The 11936-nt window shown below is 31.0% G+C and overlaps 1 pseudogene; it reads right to left on the reverse strand.

Moving 5' to 3' along the window:
• Positions 1–687: 687 nt before the first annotated feature.
• On the reverse strand, positions 688–8436 carry LOC115984534 (annotated as a pseudogene).
• Positions 8437–11936: the final 3500 nt, after the last annotated feature.

The raw sequence follows: 11936 nt of genomic DNA on the forward strand, positions 1-11936 counted from the left end.
ATTTGAGGAAGCCAACTATAAACTCTAAAATATGAGTCATTCAATATAATACTTAAATTTTTCAAAGAAATGGTTTTTTTTGGGGGGGGGGGGTGCAATGGCCCCCCCTGCCCCTTAGTGGGTTCGTCCCTGATTACAATTTGTTTCTAGTGTTACTTACAAATGGTTCATCCATCTTGAATGACTTAAAAAGAAACCAGATGTAAGTAAATCCGTCAGTTATATTAGAAAAAAAAATACAATTTTCTTTTATGGAAATAAAAACACATTTGAGTTTATGAGTGACAAAGAATTCAAACAAAAAACATACCTAGATAAGCTAATTCTGCAATGTTGTTACTAGATATACTTCTCCCATAAATATTATCGCAATATCGCCAAGTGCTGATTTTCACTCTAACAAGATGAGAAATAAAACATCCAAAATTCATCACCACATCAACTTGGTTTGAGAAACAATGATGTATTTATTTGAATGAAGAAATATATGAATGATTTGCCATATTCTTTCTCCTAATATGTGAAGAAAGCATGTGAGGAATGAAAGTTCTATTAGCTAACAAAGAAAACAAGAAACCACTGCTCGATAATTAATTACCACTGATTTATTGACTTGTTAAACAACTTCAAAACCCTAATATTTTGGTAAAGAATTGATTTTTAAGTTCATATTCCTTCTTCTTCTTCTTATTCTTCTTCTTCCTTTTCCAATTTGTTCTGCATAATGAAAATCAATAATCAAGGAAAAAATTAGCTATAAATTTAAAGTGGGTGCAGAAGATGATTTTTATTTTATTTTGTTCACATAATGAAATTCAATACTTGAATCTTCTTCTTTTGGTCGAGCTAGGTCTCCAACCAAGTTTTGGATGTGGGCAAGCCAATCATCACTCTTGCATCTTTCCACTAAGATGGGACAATTCCAAATTGTTAGTGTCTTCAAATACATAAGGCCAGGCAATGATGTCAAATTGGGGCAATCCCAAATCTCAAGTGATTGAAGAGATATGATGTTGTAGATCCATTTCAACAAAGTCTTCAAACTCGGACAATTTGAAATCTTGAGATTTCGCAAAGAGGTGGCCTGTTGAAGTCCCACTAAAAGAGAGGCCAATTTTGGATGATCATACAATCTTAGATTTTGAAGCTTCCTTAGGCATTGCCATTCCAATTCCATCCCATCCTCATTATAATTAAATAACACAAGCTTCTCAAGTGCAGTGAGATGTTGTATAGTTTGAAGGAGAAGACCATCATTGCCTTCCATTAGACTAATACACAAAGATTTTAATTTGGAGAGAGGGGCGAATGAGGCGGTAAGTGTTGAAGAAGAAGAAGAACAACAACAACTACTACGAGTAGAAGAGATTGACTCTGCTATTGTTTTTGTTGTTGTTGTTGTTGTTGGGTTTTCTGAAGATGCCATACTTATCATTCCCATCGATATTGTTTGCTCCAATGGCCTCAAATTAGAGTTCCCCAAATATAGTTCTTCAAGATAGGGAAATATAGTCATGGAATACAGTTTAGGGCAATGATAAATACTTAGAGAAGAAAGACGAGCAAATGAAGGTGGAGAATTATTTGCCTTCAAGATTGCTATCATTGATAATACCCCATAATTATCATCATCATCATCATCCACCTTGTTGGTGTCCCTCCTCCTCTTCCACCATCCCTTTAGATTAGGACAATACCTAATTTGAAGGAACTCTAGGGATGGAAGGTTAACACTCTTGGATATCAGTGATACATACTCTGGAGAAGGAAAGTTATCAATTCAAGAGAAGGAAATTGATACAATGGTGGCACAATTTGGCATTTCTTAATTGAAATTGACATTAGGTGTATGAGGTATTTTAGTGACAAAAGCGAACTTGGATATCTCACACCCATGTAGCCTTATAATTCCAAATGTTTAAGATTAAGGGTTGTTCCAAAGCTTCCCAACATCCACTTCATCGACATCTCCTTTTATCCACTCTAATGCTAAGCCTTCAAGGTGTTGCTTATCTTTCAAACTTGTAGCCTTACATTCTAATTCAGTATCTTTATCATGTCTCAGACTTTTAATCCTAAGATTTTCTCTCAGATGGTTTAATCCATGAAGTTCCACGCCTAGAGTCCGTACTCAACACATACTTAGCTAGTGACTGGAGATTAGTCAATTGCCCAAGTCCTAGTGGCATATGAGTCAAACTCCAGCACCCATCAATGTTAAGATGCCTATGATTGACTAATTTAGTAAAAATTTTCAGCAATTCTATTAGTCCTCTACAACAAGAGAGATTTAATGTCTCCAAATTGTGCAACCTTGTAATGAAATTAGGAAGCATTTTTATGTAATTGTTCCCTGAAGATCAAGATATCTTAAAAGCTTCAACTTTCCAATAGAGTGTGGCACACTGCTAATGCCAGTGCCATTCAAATCTAACAGGTGCAAGAACTTAAAACTTGAAACAAATGTATCACAAGTTGATCGGTTCCATACTTGTGATTGGTTCCATACCACTTGACATGGATGCCAAGCTTGACTTGGCAAAAGAAATGTTCTCATCCTATTTGCTTTAAACAAGAAGGTTGGAATTTTCAATGATGAGCCTAAATTAAAACCAAATGAGACGTGATGAGTTTTTTCACCAATTTTTTCCCCATCTATATATATCTAAAAGCTGAAGTGTAGCAATTATTGTTGCTACATTTCTGTTGAGCCACATCATCGGCCACGTCACTAATTTTTTTTTTTTGGTTTACAAACTCTATTAGTTTTCCATTACAAAATTAATTTTTTCGTGGCCAATATGATGCACTACACTCCACCATAAACTCTATTGTCTATATTCAAAGTTCCTTTCAACATTAAATTTTAGTTTTAATGTGAATAGCATGGGATACGAGGTGGTCTTTTGCACTACCACCGTAAGTTAACTAAATTTTATTTAAAAAGAAAAAAAGAAAAGGAAATTCTACTATGAAACATATCATTTCTTCTTAAAAGAGAAAATGACTATTATCACTATCCATCTATTAATATTTTTTTTTTTTTCATTTTCAAAGAGTTAGTCAGACTTTAATTTTGGTTTTCCATTTATTTGTAATTTTTAAAACTTTTATAAAACATTTATTTGTATGTTATAACAGTTGATTCCGTTGTGTATATGAAAAGACAGTGATCATTTCGTCTCCTCCAATCATTTCCTTAGTTATTTAATATTATACCAAAACTTTTTCTTTGCTATATGGAGTATAAAACAAACAATACCATTCTGCTGTGGTGACATTGCAAGTGATGCCTTCAACTGCGAGAGAGCACAATGTTTAGTGGCTTCAAAGGTGACAATGCCAACCTAGAGAAGGATGCCCCAAGTGCTAAAGAGAGCATTGCAATAGTAGGATGCCAACGTCAAGGGAGATGAGATTTCTTTTTATATTAACATATTCATTCATTACGTAGATTTCATGCTTGATGAGAGCTATATATTGAGTAGGATCTCCATTTCCACTGGCAATGGTTTCCACCAAAAGGTAATATCTCTAATTTGTATAATACCTCTATTATATTTTTGTTAGTAGTAATCAAATTGGGACCATGTTTGACATGAGCAGTAATTTATGTCTTTTTTTCCCCTTTTATTCTATATTCTATATTTTATTTGTTACCATAAGTTGAACAAACTCTATTAGTTTTCCATTGCAAAATTAATTTTTGTGGCCAATATGATGCACTACACTCCACCATAAACTCTATTGTCTATATTCAAAGTTCCTTTCAACATTAAATTTTAGTTTTAATGTCAATAGCATGGGATACAAGATGGTCTTTTGCACTACCACCATAAGTTAACTAAATTTTATTTAAAAAGAAAAAAAGAAAAGGAAATTCTACTATGAAACGTATCATTTCTTCTTAAAAGAGAAAATGATTATTATCACTATCCATCTATTAATATTTTTTTTTTCATTTTCAAAGAGTCAGTCAGACTTTAATTTTGGTTTTCCATTTATTCGTAATTTTTAAAACTTTTATAAAACATTTATTTGTATGTTATAACAGTTGACTCCGTTGTATATATGAAAAGACAGTGATCATTTCGTCTCCTCCAATCATTTCCTTAGTCATTTAATATTATACCAAAACGTTTTCTTTGCTATATGGAGTATAAAACAAACAATACCATTCTGGTGTGGTGACATTGTAGGTGATGCCTTCAATTGCGAAAGAGCACAATGTTTAGTGGCTTCAAAGGTGACAATGCCAACCTAGAGAAGGATGCCCCAAGTGCTGAAGAGAGCCTTGCAATAGTAGGATGCCAACGTCAAGGGAGATGAGATTTCTTTTTATATTAACATATTCATTCATTACGTAGATTTCATGCTTGATGAGAGCTATATATTGAGTAGGATCTCCATTTCGATTGGCAATGGTTTCCACCAAAAGGTAATATCTCTAATTTGTATAATACCTCTATTATATTTTGTTAGTAGTAATCAAATTGGGACCATGTTTGACATGAGCAGTAATTTATGTCTTTTTTCCCCCTTTTATTCTATATTTTATTTGTTACCATAAGTTCAACAGTTTTTTTTGTTTCTTTGTTTCTTTTTTGAATTTTGTATTGCAATAAGTAATTAGAAATATAAGTTAAACAAAAAAAATTATTTTTCAGCATATGTTTTTTCATATTTTAGGGCACTTTTTAATATGACAAATCCAAATAATAAAACAAAGTAAAACTCAATTGTCTTCCTTCTTTCTTTACAATTTCTTTTGTAATGCTTGATGCTTCTAAATTTTTCAAGTTGGATTTGATATGCCATATATGATGTGCATGATATGTTAATTGGCTTGAAATAATCCAAGATACACACTACCTGGCTATAGCTAATAATTCGCATATTCGATGGTTTGATGTTCAATCAAACTACCCTCAGTGAGTATGTCACTTCCACAAGTAGTCTTACTTTTACTTATAAAAGAAAAAACAAAATAGTTTAGTCTTACATTTTTTTTATAGTGTTTTACATTTATCTTTCCAAATGCTAATGTGGACACTTATCTCTAATAACATGGTTGGTGATGAGCTATGATTAACATACCAATAATGTGATGGCAATGGGGCTTCAATGTGATTGAAGTTGGATGTATGTAGGTTCTAAGAATGGCATAGTAAAGATTTGGGATTTGAGGTAAATATATATTTTTTTCCCGACATATATAAGGTAGATTTGTTATTATTTAATTATTATATTATGCCGTTATTATTTAATATTATTTAGAGTTACTCTTATATATATATATATATATATATATAAAAGCTGAAGCATGACATTTGTTATTGCTACACTCTTATTGAGCCACCTCATCCGTCACATTATTATTCTTTTTCTTATTATTTTTTACCTTTAATTTTTTTGACAATATTAAATATATAAATATATTGGTTTTACAAATTCATCTTAGGTGGTTTTAACTTTACATATTCATCTACTTTAATTATGATGTTATAACTAAATAATAAATCAATAAAAAATCAAAAAAAAAATTCTATACATATTCATCTTGAGCGGTTTTAACTTTACATATAATTTTGCATTTACATGTTCATTTATTTTAATTTAGATGTTTATAACTGAAAAATAAAATCAATGAAGAATAAAAAAACAAAACAAAACAAAACAAAACAAAAAATCTATAAAATGGTATTCACAAGTCTTGCTTAATATTTGATGGTAGAAAAGATATAACCTGACAACTACCCCATAGGAGGAATCCAAATCAAGCGTGTTATAGATCTCCTGCTAGAGGTTTATACTCAATGGTGTTTGTTATTGACCTAATTTGGAGAAAAATCATATTATAATATGTCCTATTTTATGTTGTTTTTAGGTTTTAGTTTATTTGGAAAATGATAATCAGGACAATATGATGAAAAATAGTTTGTGCAGTTGAAGAAGATGGGTTTTGTGTAGTTTCCTTTCACTATTTGTAAATATTTTGTTTAACAAATTAGTAGCAAATTGTGTCTTTTTTATAGGATGTTCCTAAATATTTGAGTAACTATTTTAAGCGTTTACGAATATCTGATATTACTCTTCATCTTCCATATCTCATTAGTATATTTTTGAAGATTTTTAAGAAAACATATTCAAATATTGGATTAGATTATGACAATATTTACACAATACTTCTTCTTCTTCTTTTCAAAAATTTTCCTTAATTTTTTCCCATTTGGAATTGTACTCTTGGTTTATTGATTTATTTTTATTTTATTTTTTATGTTATTTTTATATTATTAAGGTAAAAGAGTTAAAAAATCATCATGTATAAAGCTACAACTAGCACTTTTGCTTAGAATCAACCATCTATTTCTATTGCGTAACTTATTAAAAAAATTTAATTTGATTGTGCATTGGATATTGAGAAGGAGTTTGATATGTTTCACATTTGATATGTTTTACATATTGAGAAGGAGTTTGATTATGATGTGATTTTTATTTTTCTCTTTCTTTTTATTTTAAACTATAGTTTTGTTGAGTTTTATTAATTTTTTTAGATATATTTTTTGGTGTATAGGGTAGAGAAAATTGGGTTTGAGAAAGTTTGTTTAAAACTAAAAGAATAATTTCTAAATTTTATATACTTTTTAATGATACACAAAATGTTATAAATAAGTTTTATTAAAAATTGAATATTTTCACTAACTTACCTTTTGAATTCTTGAGAAAAATTATATTGCTTTCATTTGATACAACAATATTTATATATATATATTACTTGTGTGATTTTTCCTATAGTATAGTTATAAAATACATTATTCTTTATTAAATTAGTCCTAATTGTAAAAATTAACTAAATAATAGCACCCTAAAAAAACTATCTCGCGCAACGCGCGGGACCGCGACTAGTTTATATCAAAAGTGATGTTCTCTATTCCAACTACTAATATTGCCAAATCATGCATGAGATTATGTATTTTGAATTTAGGTACATCATCCCACCAATTTTCTTCAACTTCTTGAAAGAATGATCTCCAAAGTAATTCCATAAAATACTCATGACCAACATCTTCTAAACATTGATTTTGACTTGACAGTTTAACGAAACCTTGTGCCCTCCATAGCTTAATCAACATCTCCTTTTCAATCTGGTAATCCTTTTGAAATAAACTACAATAAGCAAAGCATTGTTTCAAATGTGATGGGATATTGATCATAACTCAACTTAAGTGTTGGTAGGATACTTGTTTCCTTTTTATTTACATTTGAAAAATCCTTATTCTTGAAGGACAACCATTCTTGTTTTGAGTTTTTGAAGTACAATAGGCTTCCTATAGTCTTTATGGCGAGTGGAATTCCTTTGCACTTTCTAACAATTTCCATTCCAGTTTCCTTAATTCTTAAATTTTCTGGTTCTTGTCCTTTTTCAAATGCCTTTTGCTTAAATAAAGACCACGACTCCTCTTCATTTAAACCCCTTAAAAAGTATGTTTCAATAGTTTATGAAATCTTTGCAACCTTCTCCTCACGTGTAGTCACCAATATTCTACTACCTCTTTCACCACTTAGTAGAAGTCTTTTTAAACTATCCCATTTTTGTGAATCATCATTCCACACATCGTCTAATACAAGTAAATATCTCTTTCCATCAATTTCTTTTTGAAGATCATTTATCAATGTGTTCATTTCAAGGTTTTCTGGTTTCTTTCCTTTTGCAGATTCTAGGATTTTCTCAACAATTATTTTTACATCAAAATCATTAGAGACGAACAACCACAATTTTTTATCAAAATGTTTTTGCATTTTTTCTTCATTGAATACCAATTGAGCTAATGTGGTCTTCCCTAGACCTCCGATTCCAACTATCGGAAGAATTGACGCATACTCTTCAATATTGAAATCTAATAAATAGTCCACGATCACCTTCTTATCGTTCTCTTTCCCAATAACATCTTCAACACGTACAAAATAATGAGTCTCCCTTACCCTATTGACTTGTGTCTCCCTAGGACGTTCCTCTAAGTGGAACCTCCTATCAGCTGCAATGACATCTAACCTCTCCCTAATTGCCTTAATCTTATGACCCATTTTAAAACCATATGCAAGCTGATTTGATTTGGAAAAGGAGATGCGTACCTCTTTTGGCATCTTGTTCTGGGTCATTACTTCTTGTCGTAAAACATCAGTGGAAAAGCCATCCAGCAAGTCATCCGCTTCATATAGTACATCTTTCATCTTTCCCAACCAATTCTTGATGGTATGATTCTGCCACTGTTGCTCCTCTGCATCCAGAAGCACAGCTTCAATTGTTGAAACCGTGTTCCCAAGCTTTTCAAGCTCAGCTTTGACACCCCATAGCAATCCAATCTCTTTGAGTGCTAGGTTTTCCAATTGCCCAATGATTCCCTCAGCAACTTTGATGAGAGCTCCTTCCGCCATTGCACACTAGCAGGTGAATGAATGCTAAATGGTCACTCTTTAGACAAGTAAAGATAGATAACTAGATGAGAAAGATCGTTTGCGGGGAAGACAGCTTACGAAGAACGATCAATACATACAAGACCCTGTTTAGATTGCTTGGATGTTATGTTGCGATAAAGATAAAATAATATATTTTGGTGTAAGCCCATTTGGCCATGTATGACTTTTTGTAATAATCACAAGCATCTCATGGGTGGTCGGTACTTGCTCTTATCAAATTCAATCCATCATGTACCAGTTCAGATTATTTTGATGTTAAGACTCTGTAAATAGTTTATCATCTGCGAGTTCATACCTGGTGACTTTGACTAGGTACACTGCTCACATATTCTATGACAAATTGTATGTGCTGCTCTACTTAAACAATATGCTACTTGCAGACCTCAAACAATATGCTACATTATAGGCATTGGTTGATCGTTTGCATTTCACAAAAACAATTAGAGCTAAGTATTGTCTTGATTTCAAGGTGACCATTATGACCGGTGGCTCGATAACAGTGCACCTAATCTTCATGCCCCCTAAATTAGTGAAGTATATATGTTCAGCAAAACAATTTGCCAATCCAATGATTTGGAAATATTACATACTGTACAGGTCCCCAAAATTTTTTCAATTCAATTTTGCAAGTGACCTCTTCCTATTAAAATATTCTTTATAATGAAAAGACTAGGTTATGATATAGGCAACTTGTTTAAGTACTACTATTCCTATATACGACCTCCACCAGTAGTATAAAGTATAAACTCGTTCAAAGTTCTGCAGGATCTCTATTGTCAAGGTTCTGCAGTTGGCAGTGAGTTCTGATCGGATAAAGAATTAGATTTGCTTTGTTTCAATGATCCTTTCTCCAATATTTAAAGAACTAAAATTAGCAGGCAAAAAAATAGAAAAAGAGATAGAGCTGCTCGACTGTTCTTATCGGTGGGTGAAAGAATAAATAAATAATACATTTCTGATGGCAGATGCAAATAATTTACATAATTATATCAAGGGCCTTAAAAAAAAATGTGAAAGTCAATAAGAAAGAAGGGGAGGAAAAAAGAATCAATTAGAGGACATGATTAGGAAAGAAAATGCTTCAACATTCAGCACCAGAATTTTACTTTGGAATTGATGATAAATTGTGTTTTATGGGAAAAACTTTGGTCCAGTTCATTTAGGTGTTATAGCTAATTAAGTTTGATTGTGCGTTTGTGTTTCATTGATAAATTAATGATATTCTTTCAAAAGTTCAAGCTATTCGAAAATGGTGAATTTAATTACTTTATTATAATTTCAAATCTCTCCTCACTTTTGACTTAACCATTATTTCAACACTCTCCCTTAATGTGGTACCCAAGAAGTAAGATTTTCAACATTTTAAATTCTCCTAAAATTTTAAATAATTAGAAAATAATAAATTTAAGCACTTAACTTATCAGTTGATTGGCATACTTATTTAACTGATTTTTAACCAAATTTTTTCCAGAAAAAGATGTAAACATATCAAATGCAACAATTTACCATTTGAAACTGATTTCAACTTTTGAGAACAAATATTGTAACATGCACCAACTTGAACTTGAATTTGAGCCCGAAGACGACTTTTTTTTTTTTTTTTTTTATTCCCTGTCTTTTGAAATGAAAGGTGCTTCCAGAGAATAAAATATTTGAGACATAGTTTTGGTTGGCATTGCTTCCTCGAAGTATTACTTGGTTCAGGAACTTCTTCTAGGAGATTTCTACAATTTCTTAACAAGATTAATTTTTAATTAGAACATATGTTTACCTAGAAAAATAGGAATTTCATTCCAATAGAATTCTTTTTGTCTATGATGGTCAGAAAGCAATTTTAATCCAACACATTAGGTTTCCAACCATACTTTCTTGATCGAGGGAGTTGAATTTATCTATCACAGAAACTCTAGGAGTTATTCTTTGAATAAGTTTCCGTTGCATATGTTGTAAGTTATTGATCAAACATGCTCTTTTTGTCATTACTTTATTAATTTATAAAAATTATAAAAATTGTGATTTTTGTATTAAAAAAAAAAAAAAAAAACTAATTAAGAGGCCCCTCGGTCATCAATAAATTCAACTAGAAATTGATAGTTGATACCATACTATGCTGAACACCATATCTATTTTTGTCATTTAAGTTTTTAGAATAACATCAATAAATCAAGTTTAGATTAAAAAAAAAAAAGACAAAACTTAGGTATAGTACCTTAAGTGTTGTTCCTTAGATTACTGTTTTAAAATTCAGTCATGTAGCTATTTAACAAAAAAAAAATACACTTTTATCCCATGAAAAAAAAATCCACATGGTAGAATCTTAAAAGGGGAACCTAAGAAACAACACCTGAATACTGTACTTAAGTTTTGCTAAAAAAAAAAAAAAAATACTCCAATTGGATTCATTATTTTATTTATTTTTAGCAAGAATTGGATCCATAATTGGTCATGTTTGGAAAATGAAATAACTATTTAGTCCAGAAATGCTCAATAATTTTTTCTTGAAAATGACAAAATGCATATTTTGTTCATTTAGGGGGAAAAAGACAAAAAGTTCATCACCAAACAGAAACACTAGGAGATTCTAAGACTAGGAGTATAAACTGATCTACTTTATACTTTACCAGTTACAACTTATTGTATGTGTGAATTTTATCTATTTTAAACTTTTATTATTTCACAATAAAAGAAAAAATTATAAGTGGCAAGATGAAGCATAAAATGGAACATTAAAAGCAAGACAAAATGTTTATTACTTTTGGTAACTATTACACAATTAATAAAACCTAAAATGCAGCACTAATTTTTAGTACATAATTCCATAAATGGTTTATTGATTTCAAGATGCATTTGGAAACATTTACAACCCGTATTATAGTCAATGTCAATTAATCCTACAGTGATTGCTCCTTCACTCCACTTAGTCATGATATATGCAACTTGTTATACATATATATATATATATATATATATCTAGGTCTTGGGCTCTGTTCAACGGCCCAATTCAAGAAATGGGCTGAATCTATTGAGGCATTATGCATATTTTGACAAATAAAATACTGAAATTGATCTGCATTCGGTGTTTCTACTTAGCATCATTTTCAAGTGCAACTGTGTCGTGAAGGCCCATTTATAAAATCTAGCTAATTACTCAAGCTGCCATAAGGCCCATGATAATACTAAAACCACTCCAGATAGCCATTCATCCTAGGGCCTCAGAACTTAAAGCCCATAATTGCAAAGGGCAAAAGCTACAATTGAATGCTCATGGTCAAGTTTACAATTGAACGTGCTTAAAAATGGAAAACCAACCAGAGAAAAAGAAAAATCAGGATTGCAGTTAGTAATATTATATTGTAGTCATAATAATGTTTTTTGCTAGCTTTTGGATCAAAATCAGGTGGAATAACCATCAAGTTGTTTAAGATATTAATATGTGAAATTTTTTTAACTTCTAACAT

This window comes from Quercus lobata, chromosome 4 (genome assembly GCF_001633185.2).
Source record: "Quercus lobata isolate SW786 chromosome 4, ValleyOak3.0 Primary Assembly, whole genome shotgun sequence".
NCBI classification, from domain to species: domain Eukaryota; kingdom Viridiplantae; phylum Streptophyta; class Magnoliopsida; order Fagales; family Fagaceae; genus Quercus; species Quercus lobata.